Raw genomic sequence first — 21,907 nt, forward strand, 5'->3', positions numbered from 1 at the left:
GAGCTCCGAAAACATCAGATGCTCATCAGAAACCAAATGGATAAATACTTTTCCGTACAATAAATTCCAAATTCTGGTGTCTAACTTAGGAATTTTCTGACTGAAATTATTTGCGTTATTCACATTCATTTATTAATGCTCATATCAGAAAATACATCTCTGTCTTAGATAGTTTCCAGTCTTCATTTGGAACTGCTTACAGAATTAGTAACTTTTTGTTTCTGGGAGAAACAATTCCAATTATCCGCAGCATGGACTTGTCTAAGCACACAGCAAAAGTCAGCAAAAGGCTCTGGGGATAAAATGGTTTGGATGGATGTAAAAGGGTTAATGGTTTAAGATCAAAAAAGTTACCCTGGGAACCAGCTGCACCCCAAGACCTTACCAAACCCTTGCTGTCCTTCTCCTTTGCTCTACTGAGGAGTAGCAAATTCAAAACTGATTTAAAACTTTCTTCTGCCAGCACAGTCTTTGAAAAAAAAACTACTGCAGGAGACTGCCAATGTCCAGAGTGTTAAAAATAGATGAGAAACTTGCATGAATAAGAGAAGCAATAATTAAAACACTAATCATTTCACTTTTATAAGAGGACAGCACAAAAGAGGGAAATCAGAACTGATTTCTGGCAGTATGCACTGTTAGCATTCTGGCATCATTTTCCATATACACAGACCTACCAGAATAGAAACAACTATTAAAACAGTTTTTAAAAAAAGAAACTTGCTTTCACTAGTGATAACAACACTCCTCTCCACCCTAAAAAAAGCATCCCTTTCTTTGTCAAGTCAGGAAAAGAGGTCATGACAGTTTTCATAAAATTTGGAATGTTTTCAGGCAGCTCTAACAACAATGACAATGACAGCTGAGAGACTTACAGCCAGTGTATGGGGAGAGATGGGAAGCTCTGCACTGAGGCATTCCCGCTTTCCTGTAATGCATTTCTGTAGTATTTACTTTTTGTGAGTCTAGAAAATAATTTATACATATGGATGATCAGATCTAAAGTTATACCTGTGTTCAGGCAGCTTACATCTATGTTTCTCTTGTTTGCCCTTGCAGATCTTTACTATTAATTCGTGTCTAAGTGAATTACTCTGCAATAACTCTCAGGCTATAGTCTTCTGACGGGAGAGGGGGGAAGTATGTGAAAAATATGATGACAATCCTGCTTTTCCCCAGTTAGGTCCCTTCTCCAATCATCTCTCTTTACTTATACGGGTGTGAAAGCACAAAAGGGGAAGATGCAGGTCAGTCTGGCTCCAGTGTCCTACTGGAAATGCCTCTTGACTCTTTCCTGCTCAAAGCAGACATTCCGTGTTTAAAGGTGCAGCATCCAGACTTACCATCACTTAGCTAACAGATTTTCTTAAGCCTCTCCTAGATTTTTAGCAGCATCCGACTTGCATGGGTGGCTCCAAAAATAATACCACCTATTTATTTCCATGGAAACTACAACAGATATCAAGACTGCAATAGTATTATTTGATAGAGCAGATTATCAGCCCCAAAACACTGCTTCTCAACACAGTCACCAACATTCCAGAGATAAACAAGAGCATGCATGCTGCATTTGTAAAACTCTGCACCAGTGAAGATGACCCACTGCTTCACAGCTGCTCCCATCACTGCTAGGAAAATGTTGCCCACACAGTTCATCTTCCATCAGCCTGAACAGATAGAAGACAGAAGGCGTCAAACCCAGTCCAACCAAGATTGGCAACGTGCTCCATGGTCTTCAAGGTGGCACAAGCCTGGCACTAGCATGCTGCAAGAGGAAGGATGTCATCCTCTCTGACCTGTCTCTGGAAGCTCAAGCTTTCACCTTAGTCACAACGTAGCTGTCAGAGCCCATGGTTTATCTGAGCTGCAGGAAATCCAGAAGGATCACCCCTTTCCTATTCCAAAAGACAGCACACATCACTTTACCTACTGAAGGCTGCATCTGCAACTTCTTTGATGAAGAACTCACACATCACTACTCCAGGAATGCCATTTTTACTCCTATTGTAGTGGTCTTGTCATCAGTAATGATGAGATTCGGGTAACTGTCACTTCAGCCCTATATAGGCTCAATAGGTCCTGACAAATGTGCATACGGTGTCCTTTCTGTTCTTGCGTGAGCATTTGTGGGCCCCACCTGGCACAAACGTTCTGATATTCCAACAGTGCCACTATCGTTTTCAATGCACTGAAGTTGACGTTCAGCTCTGCACACAATTCCTTCATCGTAATCTACCAATTCATATGGATGAGCTTCATTTCATGGCATGACAGCTGTGCATGGCCATCCAGAACATGGCTTGCCTTCCATATTGCTGCCACTGTTGCTGAAACACATCACCCACCACCTCACTGTGCTCACACCCACTGGTTGGTTCAGCAAGCATCAATGGATGTCAGTGGGTGCCATTTTTGCCTCATGGAAGAATTCAGTTCCACCCCTTGGCTTCATCCCACTTCCATGTCAGATGCCATTCTGTCAAACTGTCCCTCTGCTGCCATCTGTCACACAGCAACAAAACATAATGGCATATTGGTGGGAAGGTTCAACCTCTGCTGCCAACCCACCAACATCCACCTCTGACATCCTGGGCCAAAATAAAACAGGAGGCATTACTGTCGGAGCAGTCCTCATAGATCCATTAAGAAAGTGAGAATTTTCAAGAAGTTTCAGATCATAAAGACAAACAACTGTAAAGCTAAGTACCAAAAAATTACAGCTCCTTTGATCAGGGTGGATTACTAAGAGTTAGCGAGAGCCAATAAAAGACTCTCCTTCCTGAACACACACGCAAAAAAAGTCAATAATCTTTCTTTACACTAGAAACCCAATAATGAAAATGATGTTAAGGTCAAAATATCTTCCCTGGTTTTGTCTGTGTGTTTTCTAGTATTGTTGCATTCACTGTGGCTTTCTCAGCCCTAGGGACAGTATCTCAGAGTACCCCTTGGCACACCTACCATGAAAGGTAAGTAAATGGAAAGATGAAGTATGGAGTCACTGTAGAAGTCACGGTGGTCACTTTGAGAAGAGCAAACTAGAACAATATCTATAGGGTTTGGTGCCCACGTTTCCAAATTCAGTTCTGAGTTTGTGCGGCTTCAGAGTCAGCTGGCAGAAACCTTGGAGCATCAATTCTCTAAAAAGGAGCCTTTCCTCGGTATTTCAAATTAGATACTTAAAGAATAAGTAAATCCTCAGCACTTCCTATTTTCACTAGTAGCAGTTTTTGCAAGGACAATTTAATTCTTCTGTTTCATCTAGCATTGAGGCTTGTAAACTCCTTTGAGGATGCCTACCAGGAATTCATCAACATGAAGGATATATACTGGTAAGATCATAATCAAGTCAATCAAGGGGAGAAATTCAAAAGCTTTGCCACTAAAGGAATCAAACATAAAAGCCTCCCTGGGGGGAAGAGGTTTATGTACCATGCCTGGCCTATGTTAAGAAAATTAAAACTCGTTTCACGACATAAAAGAGCCAAAGTGTCAAGTCACTAAAAACAGTATCCAGTACAGATGGCCTTTTCCAGACTGGTTTATGGGGGAAATCAGATTTATAATACGTTTTAAAAAACAAATCTGACAAAACCATAACTAAGGGATATATACATGGGAGACAGCGCAGAACATATATTAAACAAGGACAATTTAAATGCAATTTAGCAGCCATCCACATTGCTATAACTAGGGATACTTCCGTTTATATCCATGGCAAACTTTTGCTTTTTCAAAGGAAATGTTTGCAGAACAGATACTCCTCAGGAAACTAGCCTAACATAAAGAATTGAGATTTGATCTTATTTCTCAGTCAGTTCAGAGGGAAGAATACCAGTGCATGGGAAAGTGAATCCAGACTTCTGCCAGGTACGTGTTAAGGAATAGAAAATGTTCTCAGGTTTATTGTTTATTAGTTCTATTAGAATAAACAGTTCTCTCCTTTCTTTTCCCTCCCCTGGTTCAGTAATTTTGTTTTGAAAGCCTCTGTTTTTAAGATGAAATATGTTATAAATAAATCATTCAGAGCAGAATGGAAGGAAATCAGCTTTCTGAAGACAGCTGTCAATGCAGAATCCAGAAAAGGAGAAAAGAATATAACTGATTGTTACAGGCTACATGTCAAACAAAAAGGTATTATTTGCTTACATGCAAGAAGGATGATCTACTAGTTCCTCCTCAAAACTGCCTTCCTCTTTTGAAATTGTTTTCTATAGAGGACTGCATAGAAATGAAACAAGATTCAGCTGCAGAGAGAAATGGTGCACTTTGCATTTGAGGAAGATGATTTTTAACTTTAAGCCAGCAGTGCTTAAGGAAATGCAGCTACATAACTAGGTAAACATCTTATTGCCTGTAAGAAGAGCCATAATGAATCTGGTGGAGATTTTTCAAAGCTGCCTCAGGGGATGGATGTCCAATCTCCATTAAAATTAACAGAAATTGGCTCCTCAAATCCAGTCTACGGCTTTGAAGAACCAACTCCGGGGGTGAATGTATAGTATCAAAGGGTAAGGATGAGTTGGGTGGTTAACTGTATCACGTGGGAGTCACTTGCTTACTTGCTTGTTTCTCTGAATAAAAAGGAAGTGGAGGGGAGGAAGACAACAACAGCAATAATGAAGAGTAAGCGTAATAATAATAAGAACATACAAATTGAGATTGAACTAAATACTGGAACAGATATATATAGACATATAATTTTTTTCCAGAGGACTCTGAGGAAAGTTTTACAATGGTAACTGGAATTCCTTGCTTGAACTCAAGACTCAAATCTTTTCTGGCATGATGATCAATTTAGCAAGTAATTCTTGGCTAGAACAAAGTTATTTAAGTTTGCCACTATTCTTATTTTATTCTCTTAAGGTTGAAGAATCACAGAATCACAGAATGGCCAGGGTTAGAAGAGACCTCAAGGATCATGAATCTCCAACCCCCTGCCACATGCAGGGCCACCAACCTCCATGCTTAACGCTAAAGAGAACTTTTAGATATCCAGTAAGAAAGAGTAAGTGATTGAATGATCTTCAGTTAAGTTCTGAGAGCTTGCAACTTGCCAAATAACAGAACTCAAGACTGAAAACTTTGGAGAGCATTAATACTATTAAATACTTTGAAACAATTTCCACTAGCATTAACAAGTATTTTTAATTGAAGACGGTCTGTTCCCTTAACTTACTACAAATGTTCATCAACTGCTGTTCTTATTAAGTATTAGTATTATCCAATACAATGTAAAAGCAGGAATTTAAAAATAAATAAAAGGAAAATAATTGACACCAAACAAGAATGCCTAGAACTCACAGACACAGGAGAGAGCCGAGGGAAAGCTCAGTCACTGAAATATCATTTATACGAATAAAAACCACTGCAGTTCCTTAAGATTGATTCCTCAGTACATCTGTAGGAATTTGTCATCATTTCTTTGGGCTGTATTCCCAAAAATGCATCCTGTGTGGCAAGACGCTCCATCTGCTCAGTCCCGCTCACCTCCCCGCCTGGGCAGTGAGGGTGGCTGCCGGCAATGGCAGTGGGCATGGCCTGAGGAAAGCTGCACGGCTGGCGCAGCCGGCTCCCTCAGTCGCTCTGTCTCATCGTTTTAAAGTTACGTGCTTGTATTTCTTCTCCAGAGAAAAGCCCCTTCCCTAGAAACACTTGCACAGCAAAAGACAAAGTGGAATGCTTTGAGAATCACCCAGACTGGCCGCGTACAGAGCATTTTCTCTCAGCGTTTGGAGGTGTTCTTTGTTGCAGTGCAGAAAAATACAAGCAAGCTGAAATGAGAGCTCTGATGGTTTTAAGTTTCCCTTTCAATTACCCAGCTCCTGCCTTCAGAGACAGCACACTTGAAGAAGTGTGTCACCCAGCTTTCCTCCTGACCTCAGGCTTAAGGGCTTCATTTGTACAAAATAAACTGAGAATGAGTCCATACTTAGGTACCAAACTGGGACAGAAGTGACCACAAAAACACAAATAATGCTCAACGCTACCAGAAGTAAATTAACTCTGACTAAACAAGCCATGCAAACAGGGTAAAGTCACACTGTAAGATGGACTTTCACACAGAAGGCAGCTATAAAATGAGTGTGGCCTGCAAATCAATCAGCCCCCTGCCTCTACCTAATGAGACCTTTTTCTTTATTGCATTTTTATAGACTTATAAAAACGGCATAGGATGGATTACAGGGGCCGTCTGTCTGCCCTGTCCATCTGTCACTGTGCTATTGGTGCTCACCCCAGCAGAACAGGATAGTACATAGCAGGGGTTGCAACTTGAGGGAATTTAGGACTGATTCGGTGACTTTTACAAAAAAAACAACAAATAAAACAACACTTACGCGACCTCCTCCCCAGCAAAACCTTGAATTCCAGCACTGCTAGTTCGTAAAAAGGACCGTAAAATCCAAGTGAGTCAACAGGAAAGCTTGCCTACAAACACAGCGCAATACTTGAACAGCGTTTGTGGCAGCACTCATGTGAACGTCAGTCCTAATTTATGTTAAAAGTACAGACAATTTCTCAGAACTCTAAATGGAACACAATTAGTTAAAAAAAACAAGTTATGTCTATTTGGGTAGAATTACTTGAAAGTTCTATGATAATGACTGCACTTAACATGCATTAAACAGAAGACATTTTTGGAGCTATTCCCGCACAATCAAAGCTTTCCTGTTCACGTAACTCATTTTTGTGATTCTTTATTTTGTCAGTGTTGCTGTAAACAATGTGCTGCCCATGGCAGGGCGGGGAGACCAGAGATTGTTTAAGGAAAAACAGTCATCCCTCCGCAGAATTCTGTAGTTACATTCACCAGCTGCATAAGTATTCTGATAAACGGCCAAAAAGGGTCGCCGTAAAGCAGTGCTCCTTTAAAGTTGTAATCCCTATTAAAGAAAATTATCTGGACTCTCTCCAGAAACATTTGGGGGGTGGGGGGGGAGGAGAAAGGGGTAAAAACTTCCGCAGAAGATCAAATGTTGTTGATTATAAATTCATTACCAGCATAGCTGCTAACTTCAGTAAATTAACAAGGAACTTTTATTACATCCAATCAAGGTCTTGTTAAAGATAACAAGTTCTTTTCATTCCTTGTATTTGTATAACAGTCACTTCTCTGGAACTCATCAAAGCTCGTTGTGAATCCATGCCAAAGTACCACTCTCTCTTTTAACAGCTTTAAGAAAAATAATGAAACCTTATGATCACAGTGAAAAAGCACTGATTATGTAAAAATATTCAAAGATAAAAGATTTGGAGTTGCAGACAAAGCTGCCATGGCATCAGAAAAGACAGTGATATTCCACAGCAGAAAAGTCTTAAACTGATGAGTTTTTCAAGCCTGTTTTTCATTTCTTTGTTTGTACAGAATAAGCTTAGCTAAACATCCTCTACAAAATCTGATAGCATAACAGTGATCCATTACGGTTTCACTTTAGAGCAGGCTTTCACTCAAATATTAATTGCTAAAAAACCTGTTTTGCATAATCAGTTTAACCATATGATTATGTTAAGAATCTATCAAATAATCAAAAGTGGGAGGAAAGAATCCTTTGCTTTGAAGCACTTCACTAATCATACATTTTATAGCAAGTTAAGGATTTTCCAGAAAATAACGACATCAAAAGCAAACACCGTGGGACAGGCTATTGAACTGAGATCACTTTCTTACACGCCATGATCCAAACAAATATTTTTCATCCACTTCATTTGTCTGCCTTCCAAGTTTAGTAGCAATGAAAGAAACCTTTCTTGAAAATGTTAAAGGAAGTTCCAATACATACTGAAATCAATGCCTGGACAAGATGAGCCCAACATGACGTCTAACTTACAACTATCTCTACAACAGAATATGATAAAAGCATACACAATTGATAAGATTCATCATTTAATGAAGTGCAAAAACAGAAACAACCCAGTTTTTCCTCAGTCTCACACCCTAGCATGCTAAAAGAAAGTAAAACCTAAAGGGTAATATATGCTTTTTTTTTTTTTTTTTTTTAAGTAGAGTAAATAAAAAAGCCTTCCTATATACAGTAAGATACTTCCACATTACTTTTAAAGTTTTTTGTATAGTCAGTCAGTAGCTTATTGCTTATTCCTGAGATTGTTTGAAGCCCTTTGTTCTACCAAATTACTTAAGAAGGAATTTTCACTGAAAGTGCAGTTCTTTTGTTTATTTATTTTCTATGACTGTTGGCCAGGAAGAAATACTCATGCACAGAGAAGCTGAACATGAGGATGGCCATTTCTTCTCCTCCCAGTAGGATACAAGTTGTATCTGGGCAACCTTCCATCATCTGTTGTCCCAGCATAGAAGTGTTTGAAAATCCTCTGTAGAAGCACAGTCCAAAAGTCAAGAGGTGAAGCTGAGAGAGCAGCCACCTGCAGCCTTTTTATATCTGCATAATATCAAATACATTCAACTTAAAATGTTCTTGGAGAGCTCTTGCATCCTGTAATTACCATGTAATGCAACCCTCCTCTCCGAAGCAGCCCAAGGTTCATTGGCTCTGGTTAGAAAAAAACGATCGTTGTTAATCAGGCTAACATTATGTAATGAGCTGATAGGAGGCTTATGGAGCAGCACAGAGGTTTGGAGCTCAGGCACTGCTTTGACTCAGGAGACTCAGTGCTGGAGCTGCCACTGATTTTCAGTGGAGCCTCAAGCAAGTCCCTTTGACTTTATGGCAGCTCCATGAAAACAGAGGGGAAGAGCTCTGTCATACTGCTGGTTGGATGCTGTGTCGGCCTTGCTCTTAGCCTACTCCTCTCAGCTCTCCTCAAACATGGACAGAGGTGCCATTTCCTCAGAGTCACGCCAGCAGCATGTCAGCAGCAGCACCGGCCGCGCTGTGCTTGCTGTTCTGCCAAGGCCTGCACGCAATCCCAAACAAACCTACCTGATACCTGGGCAGCTACAAGTAAAGTGGAAACTCACCTTTGTGCACAAGCAGAGGAAACCTCCTACACAACGCGAGCCTTAGAAGATGAAAACTAATTCCTCCATACACTCCCCCCACTTGCTTACCGAACGTGGAAAACCCAGCTAAAGTTGAACTGCACTATGCTGTATGCTGTTTCTGGAACACAAAGGGCTCCTTGCAGATGAGACCTCCACGACGTGCTGCCCTGTTACCACAGCATGGCATCTCTCCTACAGCTTACAGGCTCTCTGCAGAATGCAGCAAAGCAATCCCTACATTCACAAAGCACGCTCTTGCTGCCTAAGGATGCACAGTCAAAATGAGATCTTGTAAGGAGGAAAGAGAACACACCAGATAACTAGCCTAACAGGCAAAGATGCTGGAAAGAGTCTTCCATAAAAGATGAGGGACTGATGGTAGAAGAGGAATCATAGGAAACATGACAAGTGAATTATATTCACAGAAAGTTCCTCTTAAATGGCCAAAAGGGTGAATTGGCCCTTGGTACCAGAAATCACCACAAGTTAGCTTACTCTTCTTTATAGCATACTAGCACATTCATCTTCACGTTTAAGCAAGTCAGCTATCACTGACGGTATGTGATCTGTAACACCAAGAAAACCTACAGTCAGCTCTCCCTTTAAAAGCAAGGGCTTGCTATAGCAGCAGCCAAAGCTGCCTGGCATGCTCCTTTGCTTGTGGCCTCTCTCATTCTTTAAAACAAGCAAAATGTCAGAAAAGCAACACTGTCACAGTCAGCACACAATATACTGAAGGTTTTTCCTCACAGCAGCAAGCAGAAAGAGCCACTAGCAAAAACCATGCAACTCTCCAAACTAAATATAATATGAAGATTTGTTTTCTATTTTAGAAACTTAAGATGTAGCTCCCTATGAGCAGAAAATATGTAATAATCAGTTACATAACAGGACAGGTAACAAGACCCATACATACATTTCCTCCTGTGAACCACAGATTTATTTGCTGACACATGACATATAAGTATTCATGTACAAGCCAGCAAAAATGAACGCTGCAATTGATATTTATTGTGTTCAAATTCTAATTGAATTTTGGACTTCAAAAACCAGAAAATGACCTGAGTGGTCATGGGAAAAATTTTCATTATGGTACCTACAGAAATTCCACATTATTAAATGCACACTATGCTCTTGTGTTGTTTGTTTGTTTTTCCTATGCTTTCTCTGTTTGCTTCTTTTTGTACTTGCCTTTCATCCCATTAAATTCATTGGCAAATTAGTCACTCTTATCTGTTTTAAGAATCATTTCATAATTAGCCAAATAGAAAAAAAGAAAAAAAATCAGGTTGTTTCCAATTCCCTAAAACCCAAATCTAATCCACCCACTCCAGCATCTGCAGATGGTAAGCTCAGTATGTCTCCTCATTAATATCAATAATGCTAGCTGTTAATACCCACATACAACAGCCTTTTGATCTATACAGGAACTATTTGTATGGCCTAGTTCTCTACTCATTGCTGAGGCAAAACTAACTTTCAAATCAAAGAAAGCTTGGCTCAATTAAAGTCTACCAGGAACGAGATCTTCTATTGCTCTTGGCAGTGAACACACTGGAAGAATCCCACTAAGAGGCATTGTATCATGGAGCTATATGCCTTCGCATTCAGCGGCTGCAAGAACGTGCTTGAGCTCTGTGAGTCAGCCCTGCTCCGGTAAAGCACCCACTGGTGGCAATACATGGAAGCATTTTTTGCAGAGCCAACAAAAACACACGTTGAACTGGTTGAGTTCTGCTACAGCTTGACTCTCTCCTACTAACGTTAGAAGGGACATAATTAAGCAGCAATAAAGCAAGAGAAAAATTAAATTACATTCACTACGATATTTCTGTGTGTTCTACAGACTTAATTGAAGGGCAAAGGAAAGGACATACATGGCAAGGGAAAAGTCTTTTCTGAAATATGGAATATATTTTTGTAAGGTTTATCACTCAGTTGTATAGACTTCATACATCAGAAGGTTTCACTTTGTATTTACAAAGCCCTGGGTAGGAGGATCTGTGAATTCTGCTTCTATCAAGTTATTTCCATAAGAGATAGGCACATGCTTGCTGCTGGCTTACATGATTTAGAGAACACAACTGCAGGAAAATGTAGTTATTCACCAGATTAAGACTCATAAATGAACACAATTACAAGCAGCACATTTTAGTTACCCACAGTAAAACGGCACATAGTCTTGGCCAGTAGGAGATAAGGCTTCCTTGCTCAATAGCACAGAGAAGGCCTTGTCCAAAGATTGTACCAATGGAATTAAAGCAATTTGATCCCTCCAGTTTGGTTTTCATTGCACAGGCACTAATGGAATAAAGGCGATTCTTACCTCTGGAGGATAATCTGCTTTTATTCCAGCACCTGCATCTGAGGTATGACTAAGCACTACTGCATAATTTTAATAAAAAGTAACTCAGACCAATCTATCCATACCTCTAAAAAATTATGTGCACTCCCACTTTCAGTTCAGTGCTTGCCAAGTGTCAATACCTAGAACAACCACTTTATTTTTCATTATATATAAACCATGCTTACTCAAACATGTTATCTCCTCAGAGATCTAGCTTGCCAAAGACATCTTAAGTGCATAGATACAGAATCACAGAATCACAGAATTGTAGGGGTTGGAAGGGACCTCCAGAGATCATCGAGTCCAACCCCCTGCCAAAGCAGGTTCCCTACAGCAGGTCGCACAGGTCGGCATCCAGGCAGGTCTTGAACATCTCCAGAGAAGGAGACTCCACCACCTCCCTGGGCAGCCTGTTCCAGTGCTCCGTCACCTCACTGTAAAGAAGTTCTTGCGCATGTTTGTGCGGAACTTCCTATGCTCCAGTTTCTGGCCATTTCCCCTTGTCCTGTCTGCACTCACCACTGAAAAGAGTCCGGCCTCACCATTCTGCCCCCCCACACCATAGGCTATATTCTGAAATATTAAGGCAAAGAAAAAGATTGTTTGATTATTAGCATTTCATTATTATACTCTAATGTGCAACAAATTTACCACCAGATTCAGGGAAAATAGATGAAAACATGCGCTCTTCATTTCAGAAAGCATGCTTATCCAATTCAATACCAACTCTAAAGAGAAATAGACACTGTCAACTCAATTAAAAAAAATGATAAACTAACGTGAAGACGACAGATTATTCATGATAACTGATAGTGACTGTTTTTATCCACAAATGGAGTTTCTAAGCATCTCTTTTTGGCTCCTCACTTGCAGGTTCCCCTGCCCAGGTCCCAGTGGGTAGCTGAAAGCAAGTTATTGTCTCTCTTCCTCTCGATTTCTAACTGAAATCCATCCTGCTTGCAATATTTCATATTTGCAGCAGCAATCGGTGAAAAGTCAGGATTTTCCAGGACTGAGCAAGTAACAATGAAAAGCACATAAAGATTCCTCTTCAGAGTCACTGTCCAGAAGAGCCTATTTTTCTCCTATCTATATGTCTTCCATCAATCTCTTCTTAGAGAGAATAGGCCTGGAACTCTGTCCCCAGGAAAATGTGTAGTGAGTTGATTATTTTTTTTTTTTTTATTTTTTTTTTTTTAAACAAACAATCTCTAACCTAGGAAAAAGATAAGTCTTCTAGGCAGTTAGATTGGTTAATGCCCAACTGCTATACACAGAACTGGACACTGCTCTTGAGTAAGTACAGAAGATCCTAGGCACAGGCAAACATATACACAAGCACTCAAAGGCACATTAGGAGGAATATACCTGAGGTGAAAGATGATTAAATATCCTCTGGTAAAAGGGTCTTTCTGCTAACAAAACAGAAACAATATATGTCACAAAGCCTGGCCAATCACTCTTAGGGATATATTGATAAGCATTATCACAAGTTATTATTTAACTTACATGTTGCATGTTGATGACATGTAACATAGCCTTCATTAGCCATCTGAAAGTACACGGAAGGCACCTATCTGAAGCTCCAAAGCATGCTGCAGACCAGTTTCACAGCTTCTTTCCTCCATTAAGCCTTGACATGACAGTGCTCCAGATCCCATCAGAACACTTAAAGCCACAGCACAAGCAGAGGAGATCACAACAGCACTAATAAAAAGTTCTCCCATTTAAGACACTGGAAAAGCCTCTATCTGAAACCCCACAGAGACATATACCGGGTCCACTATTACTGTGAAGCCACCCATAGGCTTTATCTCAACCACCTGAGTCAAGACTAATTTTTACAGTATAAAGTTCACAACCTGAAACTACAGCGTGTAAATAAAAGCACCAGATAAAATAATTACAGCAATAGTGCTCTACGTTGCAAGGGACAATATCACGGACACAGATGTAGAACTTCTCCATTAAACACCGGTACTTAACATATCAAACCTAAACAACATTTTGGGGAATAGAGCATACACACCAAATTTTTCCATTTGGTTTGAAAAAAGATATCCATTTGGTTCCCCCTAAAGCTACCAGTATTTCTACAGAATACATTTATGAAAAGAGGCAAGACAACACCACAGCTGACATCCTAAAATCTGCAACATCTAAAACAATACTCTTAAACTTATGTTTAGAGAGAAGCTATTGTTTTACAACCTCTCTGTGGTTAACACTGCTCAAAGATTACAATTAAAGCCACTTGTAAGCATCACAACGAAAATGTTTTGTTTTGCAAGCACTCATATCAAATAGAGACCTTATTAAATTGTCTCCACATGACTTCTGTACCCGGCTCCAGCCCTCAGAGAGCCTGCACTGCTGAGTGCTCTTTGAAAGATGGATGTTGAAAAGGCATATTCCTTCCTACTCCACAGTGAATGGCTTCTTTGAGGAAATGGGAGTATTAACTGTGATACAAGTGCTCTTTTTTTTTTAAATTCTTTCTGAGAGAGATCACTGCTTCTAGGACCCACAGGCCCAGATATTATTCACAGACCACACACTGGGAGGAGATGCGCTGACCTCAGGTCTGTTACATCATATTCGTGTTACTCCACCCAGGATCTGAAGAGGTCATTTGGATGAAGTTTCAGAAGTTATCAAGAGGAGCCCACATAATAAACCACAAACTTGAGCTGATGCAATTTTGGAAGCCTACACAGCACTCAAAGAGAGGTCAATTTTTTTCCTGTTGATTGTCTTTTGGTTTTGTTTTTAATTTATATTACAGATTTCCTATTCTAATGCCAAGTCCCATAGAAATAAAAAAAAAACGTGTAGCTATAGTCATTTATCTCATCTATCATTTAGAACAGCCATGTAAAAAAAAAAAAGAAAAGAAAAAAAAGCCCTCTAGAAAGCAGGGCCTCCTGAACCCTGCAAGCTGGACATGAGCTTCTGCTTCACACAAGCAGAGAGCCCAGGCTCTCCCACTTCTTTCACGAACAGGCTTCCACATCCTTCTCTCTTAAAGAGGACTGAAAACACACAGAAAAACTGAAAACTGTGCTTTCGTTTCTTTGTTTCTCAATCTACTTACACACATCATTTCATGCATCCATAGGACAGAAGGAAGAAGTAACAGAGAGGTTTAACAGCTTCACTACTGTTGACTGACATTAAAGCCAGGGCAGACATGGGCTTTCATTAAACAGCAGCTGCATGTATATAAACCACAGCAATCTTCATCCAGGGAGCAAAAGGGTGAATACAGGTCTCTTGCAAAAACAGTTATCTTTAATCTACATTTATCAACATTTTTAGGGGGAAAAGGCTTTAGCAAAATTTTGCCCAGGAGCCCACAGGAGAAGGGAGGGAAAAGTATACATACACTGAAAAAAAATATATCAGAAAAAGGCATTAAGAATGTAAACAGAAAAGAATAAAAATAACCACATAGATCAAGTTACTCAGCACCAAAGCAAAACAGTGAAGTTTTCCATTACCTTTCACAGAATGGAGCTCTCCCACTCTGAGCAAGGCTCCAGCTGTTCTCTTGGCTTTCCCTTGAGCATTGATTATGCTGTACATCCTGCAAACCCCCACAAAACATGCATCTATTTGTAGAATATCCCAGCTGCTTAACAACTCAGGTACCCAATTTGCTAGAAATACCACAGAGAAAGAAATCATGAACATCAAGTTCACGCAGTTAATTCTGACCATGGTCCACTACATAGAACTTGGAGGTTTCCTCACAGGAAGCAGATGAATGCAGAGGAAGCGTTGCTGCCAGACAAGGCAGGTGCTACATTCTCTGTGCAGCAAAACCCTACAGCTGCTCCCTGACAGCAGGATGAAATGGAGGCTACTCATTTAGGTCCAGAAATTCTGTTAAGCCTGGAGCCCACACACTAATGGCATATGCTTAAGTACTACTGAGAGAACAATTTTTTGGCAGTTCTTATTATCCAGGCCAGAGTGCTCATGCCCTACCCCATCACCTGGCCTGCTTATGCAATGTAAGTAGGTGCAACACACTCATGTTATCAGCTTCTCTCAGATCTAAGACTTGAAATCTTTAATGGGATTTGAAAGTAGAGAATAGGGTGGATAATGTATATATATACTGCCAACACAACCCAGACCCCTCTTCTATGATGACCATCCATGTGCCATTTAGGATGCCACTACCCATCCCAATATGGATGGCAACATGGATCACTTAGATAAGAAACCCCCAATCCTCAGAACAAAAGAGAAAGATTGCTATGTGATGGAAAGCACAGCAACAGCAGCCAAGCAGCAAGGTTTGAGGCTGCAGCAAGCAACCTAGGCATTTGAGGATTTGCTCAAATGCGACAGCCACAGAAACAAAGGAAAGAAGCTGTTTACCTTCAGAAGACCTCAGGCATACAGAGATCTCCAGCAAGATTCCCTTACCTTCCCTGCCAACCCTTAAACGAGGTCTGTAAGGGGTGGAGCCAGGATCCACCCCTTCCTGTCACTCAGATGCACTGCATGCACCTGAGTTCCCTGGGTTGGCCCTGCCTTTCCACCAGGTGCTCACTGTTTCAAGACATGACCTGGCATTTCCACTACAGAGATAGAGAAAAGGTAAATCCTACCAACAACTGCAGCAGCCCTGGAAATTCTTCTTACAAGACTGCAGCTGTGCCTCATGAACAGGAAGGTAGCTCCTGCAATCACTCCCATAACAGCTCTGACATACCTAATGTCCAGGTATGAATGCACTGAGCATTCCTTCTACAGCACCAGCAGAGATATTTACAAATAGTAAAGCCAAATCCAATTTGATTAGGAATGTCTCATAGGAATAGACACTTCACCATGAAAAAGCTCATCACCTTTTCCCTACTGAAAAACCATGGTGGGAACTCAACACTGAGAGGACAAGAAGCTAGCAGAGCTGAAAAATCTCTGGTCCTTCATACATTTCCACAGTTATATATAAGGAGCCTTAGGATCTTCCTTCATAATGGTGCATAAACATGGAAACTCTCATCATCCACACAGGTCTTAACTGGACCATTGTTTGATGAAGATTATGATGCACCTTCTGTTTCATTTGTGCCTAAGATTCAAACTTCCTTCATTGCCTTAGGGTCCCAGTAATGGCTTCCAGCACTTGTGTGCGCAGGAAACCAGCTAGCAATGTATTTAATAAATTGCAGCTTCTTCAATTCAACCTGTCAGCAGGAAATAGCCACTTTGTGTGTTGGTGCTTCAGGGATCAATTGCTACCATCTGATACGTTGCTCACAGACCTTAGAGATGGTGCATCAATCACAAGCACAGAGTGTATAATTTGTCAGTTAACAGCAATGCCTCCAAAAGAAATCCTTCTATCCCGATCTTCAACTACAAAATACTGTGCTATAGCCATTTCTTAACGTCTATGCTAAGCTGCAGTTACTTTTTCATGTATCTTCCTTTGCACAAAGCACACTGGAGTGGGGAGTGATAGCAAGGTCAGGTTTGTTTTGGAAAAGTCCAAAAGCTTTTCTGCAGCACAGTTATTAGCAGGGCTGTGAGAAGGCCCAGTGGCAATGATATATAGATAAACATCTGCATTCCTTACATACCACAATCATTTTTTCTTCAAGTAGAACTTCACACTTCCAATGCTGAGCAGACCATGTATGTGTCAATTAGACACCCACATTCTCTCTCCCCATTTGGTGTCAGGTATCCATTTGATAATTTGCTTTTGTATTATGAAGAGCCATGACTGACTCAGTGATCCTTTCTTTAGATTTGGCAAAGCTCTCTTGCACACTGAGCAAACATTTAGTCCTCTTACAACACTATGCTAGCTGAATCTTTAGTCAAAAAGTATTCCACTACCATAGAGTTGCATTGCAAAGATATCCAGCAATTTTATGCACCGTCTACATAAAAAATAAATAAAGATTGAATTACATTCCTGAGCCCAGGATCCTCTTGCACTATATGAATGTAAGTATTTAATTTGGCTTTCCCTGTTTATGTTAGTTTGTTTTAGTTGCTCTGTGTCTTACCCAGCCACAAGAATGCAACATAATTGGGCTTATTCAGTACTGTGTCTTTGGCTGCTTTTTGCTTCCCAGGAAAAAAAAGTTTTTAAAAGAAAGTCTAAAAGTGTTTTTTGTTCTTCAGTTGTGAAACTAAAAACTAGACAAACAACCAAAAGAAATTTCATACTGAGAGCCTGCAAATAAAAGCATGGAGGTTAAAAAAAAAGAAAAAAAAAAAGAACTGATTGTAGCATTAGCAAAAGACAGCAGATTGCCAGCCTGCAGAGATTGAAGTCTGCTGCTCACTCTGTAGAAATGTGCTGGAGATTAGAACAGCGCTCCTTTTTGGCAGCATGAGTTGGTTTATAGTGGGTACGGGGGAGAAGAGAAAGAAATCACAGGACAGTGATGCAATAACCGTCCCTGGGAAGGTTTATTTCAGCTTGTCAGAACTGGGAGGACCAGAGACCTACTTCAGTGCCCTCTGTAGGAAACGGGAAGAGGAAACGCTGTTGGCTACAGAAGAAGCAGGTGCAGGAGGTAGGAGAGAGGCTCAGACAACTGTCTCAGCACCACAGAGCCTGAAGCCCAGCAGCAGGGCAAACAGTAGCAGACCAAGCAGCTCCTTCACTGCACCTGTCCATAGTCCGCATCAGTAGGTGGGGGTTGGGGGGCAGCTGGCCAGCCATGAAGGCTATTGGATGAGCTGAAACCACCTCATTACTTCACATGGCTGACCAGCAAGCCTCCAGAAGCTGTGTCACTATGAAGGTCACTTTGAGAGCAGCACCTGGCAGCGGGTTTGATGAGCTGTGGGCAGTTACCTACATGGGGCTTCTTGCAGAGCCAGACTCCAGTTCAGCAGACCTGGAATTGGGACCATATGCAAAAGCAGGTCTTTCCATTTAGCAACCCAAGGCAATGAGCTTGAAGTTCAGTCAGAAGTTCAACACCTACTCTTCTACACCTAAACTTCTGACTGCCCATTCATCCTGCCATTTCACCACACTACAGTTAATTCTGTGATTAATTTGGCTTCTTAAAGAGTTTCCAAATTACAGGCTGTGCTTTTATTAGCAGACATTTCTAGTGAGAGAGAGAAAAGGCCGGTATGAGCAGAGTTGTTGCTGGTGTAAGCCAGTTCGCCCCATTGGTTTCAATGGTACTGTGCCATTCTGCACTTCTTCAGAAGCTGGCTTTGTTTTTTTAAACTAATTTAGAACAGTTGAAGTGTTTTTGTTTTTTTTTCTTGGTGGACAAAATTCACATTAGCATCAATACCTACTGTGCCCAAGTAATGACATAAATCCAGAGAGTATCTTAAGTCTCAGGTGTTCTCTGACAGATTTTGCCTTTCTGAATTCAGAGTCTGAAAGCTTTTGGGAAAAGGGAGAGGCTGGGGATGAGGGACTCTGCAGGAGAAACTGCTACTTTAAAGCCAGGCCTTGAGGGAAAGAGGGGAATCCTGGGATCCATGACACAAGGGGGAAGTTAAAGGAATAACCTTGGCCTCAGAGATCTTGAAGGGCATCAGAAAAGTTTAAGGGAAGAAGCCACAAAATCTGAGGCAATAAGAGAGAAACTTTGTGACAAAGGTTAATTTTGTTATCTTCCCTTAGATTCACAGTTGTCAAAAGGCATATAAAGCTCTCTTTAAAAGGCACTGAGGATTCCCCAATAGCACACAGTTTGTCTAGCAAGATAAACTCTGCATAACTGATCACTCACAACCAGTTCCATGTCAAGAATGCTGACAGCTTTTCAATGCAAAGTGCATGGCGAGGGTCAGGGCTGGAATGTGAAGTCTGCCCCCCAGACACAGGCAGTGTGCTGGGAGCAAGTCTAGCCAAAGGAAGCGTGGGGCAGACCCATAGATACTTGTGCCTATTTCAGTGAAAGGTGGTAAGTGAACAACAACCTTCATAATTAAAATAAATATTCGGAGGAACATATCTCAGAGGATGTATCTTCAGAGGAAGCAGAGAGCAGCACTACACCAAGCAAGCTCTCGATTAGGAGATGTTCGTAGTTTCAGATGTGCCACCCAGAAGCCCCAAATCACTTGCCACATTTTAGAATATTGATTTTCCTATGCTGAGTTCTGTGTCTTAAAAAGCTGCATCTAGACACAGAAAGCTTGTTAATTTTATTGATACTGTGGGAATTTCAGATATTTACATTTTGTAATTGTTTGTAATTGGAAATCTAGTTGTGCAAGTAAATTTATTCTATGTACTGTTTCAGTACTTGGTTGGTTATGAGTACCGTGAACAAAATTGATTCTACACTCAGCTTTTTTAAAATGCATTTACAATAAGCATTGCATCAGCAAAATAAGGAAAAGCCAGAGAAGAACAACAACATAAAGGAGAGACAAACCCTTCTGAGACAGAATGCAAAGCAACACCCATCAGCAAAAGCTGAATAATTTGTCGCAACTTTTATATCCAACCATTCCCTGTTGCAGGGTCTAATGCTTAAATATTTTGTAGATGCCATCTTCTGGGGAGGTGAGAAAATTGATTGACTGTATAATGTTATGAGCTAAATAACATAACTTGGGAAACTACTCCTAAATGTCATAATTTCTTTACTTATTATGTTGGCAGTTGCACAAAGAAAAGTGAACAAGGTAACTATTCACCAAAACGTTTATGATAAGCCAAAAACAAGCATAGGTGATTTAGATACATGGATATTGAGATTACCGAGACCAAAATCAAAGTAGAAATAGCTTTGTTAACTGTGCCATGATCATAAAACTGAGAAAGCATTGCTATCCTTGAGAAGTTTAAACTCAGTAGCAAGATGCTTACACGCCTACAGAGGTCATACTTTCATTGTTGATGCAATGCTGCCCTCTAGCAATTGAAAATCAAGGCACAAGATTAGCAAAGGTTTTCTCACAACACAGGTCTTCTCCTTTCAGAAAGTGTTGTTTCACACATCTATGCTTGAAACTGCATTTTAAAGCTCTCACTTAGTAGTTTCTATACTAGTGGTGTTTCCCCTCAGTGAGAAGAAACAGTAAAACTGGCTACTTACTTGCACTGATGAAAAAGAAACTGCATCTTACGTGGAAAATTTACCACTTTGTAAAGATACATACACCTGATTAGTCATTGTCCTCATTAGAGCACCTTAATGCATCAACAAATCAGCCTCCAGCCATTTGCCTCTGTAGTACAAGTGGCACCATGTGAAAGGCAGTCTGGAGTGCATTCAACCATTGGCTCTACATGCCTCCAAAGACTATGGCAGTACCTTGTCATTTCTTCTAGCATTCCATGTCCGGGGCACTTTCCAGTTCAAGGCTGGTACTAAGAAACCCAGCCAAGCCAGACCACGGTCATGGGGTCTGGCACATTCTGCCTGCCTCACATGTCTCCCCTATAACTTGGGGTCACTCTCTGCTGCTATCTCAATGCAGTTGGAAATCACAATACCAATGAAATACACCTTCACTGAAATTAAAAAATTAAATCAGTTACTTTTAAGAGTTTCCCTAAAACAGCCATTTATAATTTCAATTCTTCTTTGGACTGGTAAAACATGTCAAAATTCCCAAGCTCTGTGTGATATTCAGGTCTAGGCTAGCAAGACTCTTAAGCGTATGTTTGTATGGAACTGTGAACACCACCACTGAAGTCAGTGTGAGTTACAGATACACTTACAGACTTTTCTGAATGTCTGCCATAAACAGAAGTTGAGATTCCAATCTCTGATTCAGTTGAAAGATACTGGAAAATGTTGTCATTTAGAAAATCTTGTTCTAATTATAACAAATCCAAACTGGCTCCAGACTTAAATTGGAGAGAGACATAACTAAATATTTTGTTTAAATGGCCTCTATGATTACAAAAAAATAAATACAAGTTTTCTGTTTGATTAAAAAAAAAAAAAGCAGCCTCAGGGAAAGCATGAGAAATGCAACAAGAACAATGAAGGTAGGCTGCAACCACTTGGCTAAGGGAGGCTCTACAGCTACCTGGAAGGCTGTTCTTTGCAATAATGTAGAAATAGAGAAGCAGAGCAAAGTAAAGGTTAGGCATTGGTAGAATTATACTCCAAAAGGCAAAGAAATGTGTGTTTTACAGAGAATACTCCCTATGGACCTAGCAAAAGATCACCACTGTCTTGAATTCAACTGAGTTGAAAAGCGTGAGAGGAAGATATCAGTAAGATGCATCTGACTTTCTGCCTCCATCTCTGCAACTGTCCAAGGTGAGTGAGACTGCTCCTGGCTACAGCACCATAGTCCAGGCAGTTCAAGATGCTCATACTGACCTGCACATCCTTCTCCTCACTGTTCAGCACAGCCTAGGGGAAGGGGTATGACTACCTGCAATAGCACAGTTGCACTCAGAAATTTCAACTCCGTATTTGATGAAGCTTTTGTAGTGTCCACACAGGACAGCAAAATTATTGAATATCACAGATTCAATTGACATAAAAGGGGAGAAGATGTGGTGATATTTATGTTCCTAAGGGACACCATGGCACTGAAATTTAATTTTACAGTGAACTGCTACATAGCATCTGCTAAGAACTTTGTATTAAACTCAAAGCACCTGCACCAACCTTGTT

Source organism: Lagopus leucura, unplaced genomic scaffold (assembly GCF_019238085.1).
Source record: "Lagopus leucura isolate 7727_CA_CO unplaced genomic scaffold, USGS_WTPT01 Super-Scaffold_100016, whole genome shotgun sequence".
NCBI classification, from domain to species: domain Eukaryota; kingdom Metazoa; phylum Chordata; class Aves; order Galliformes; family Phasianidae; genus Lagopus; species Lagopus leucura.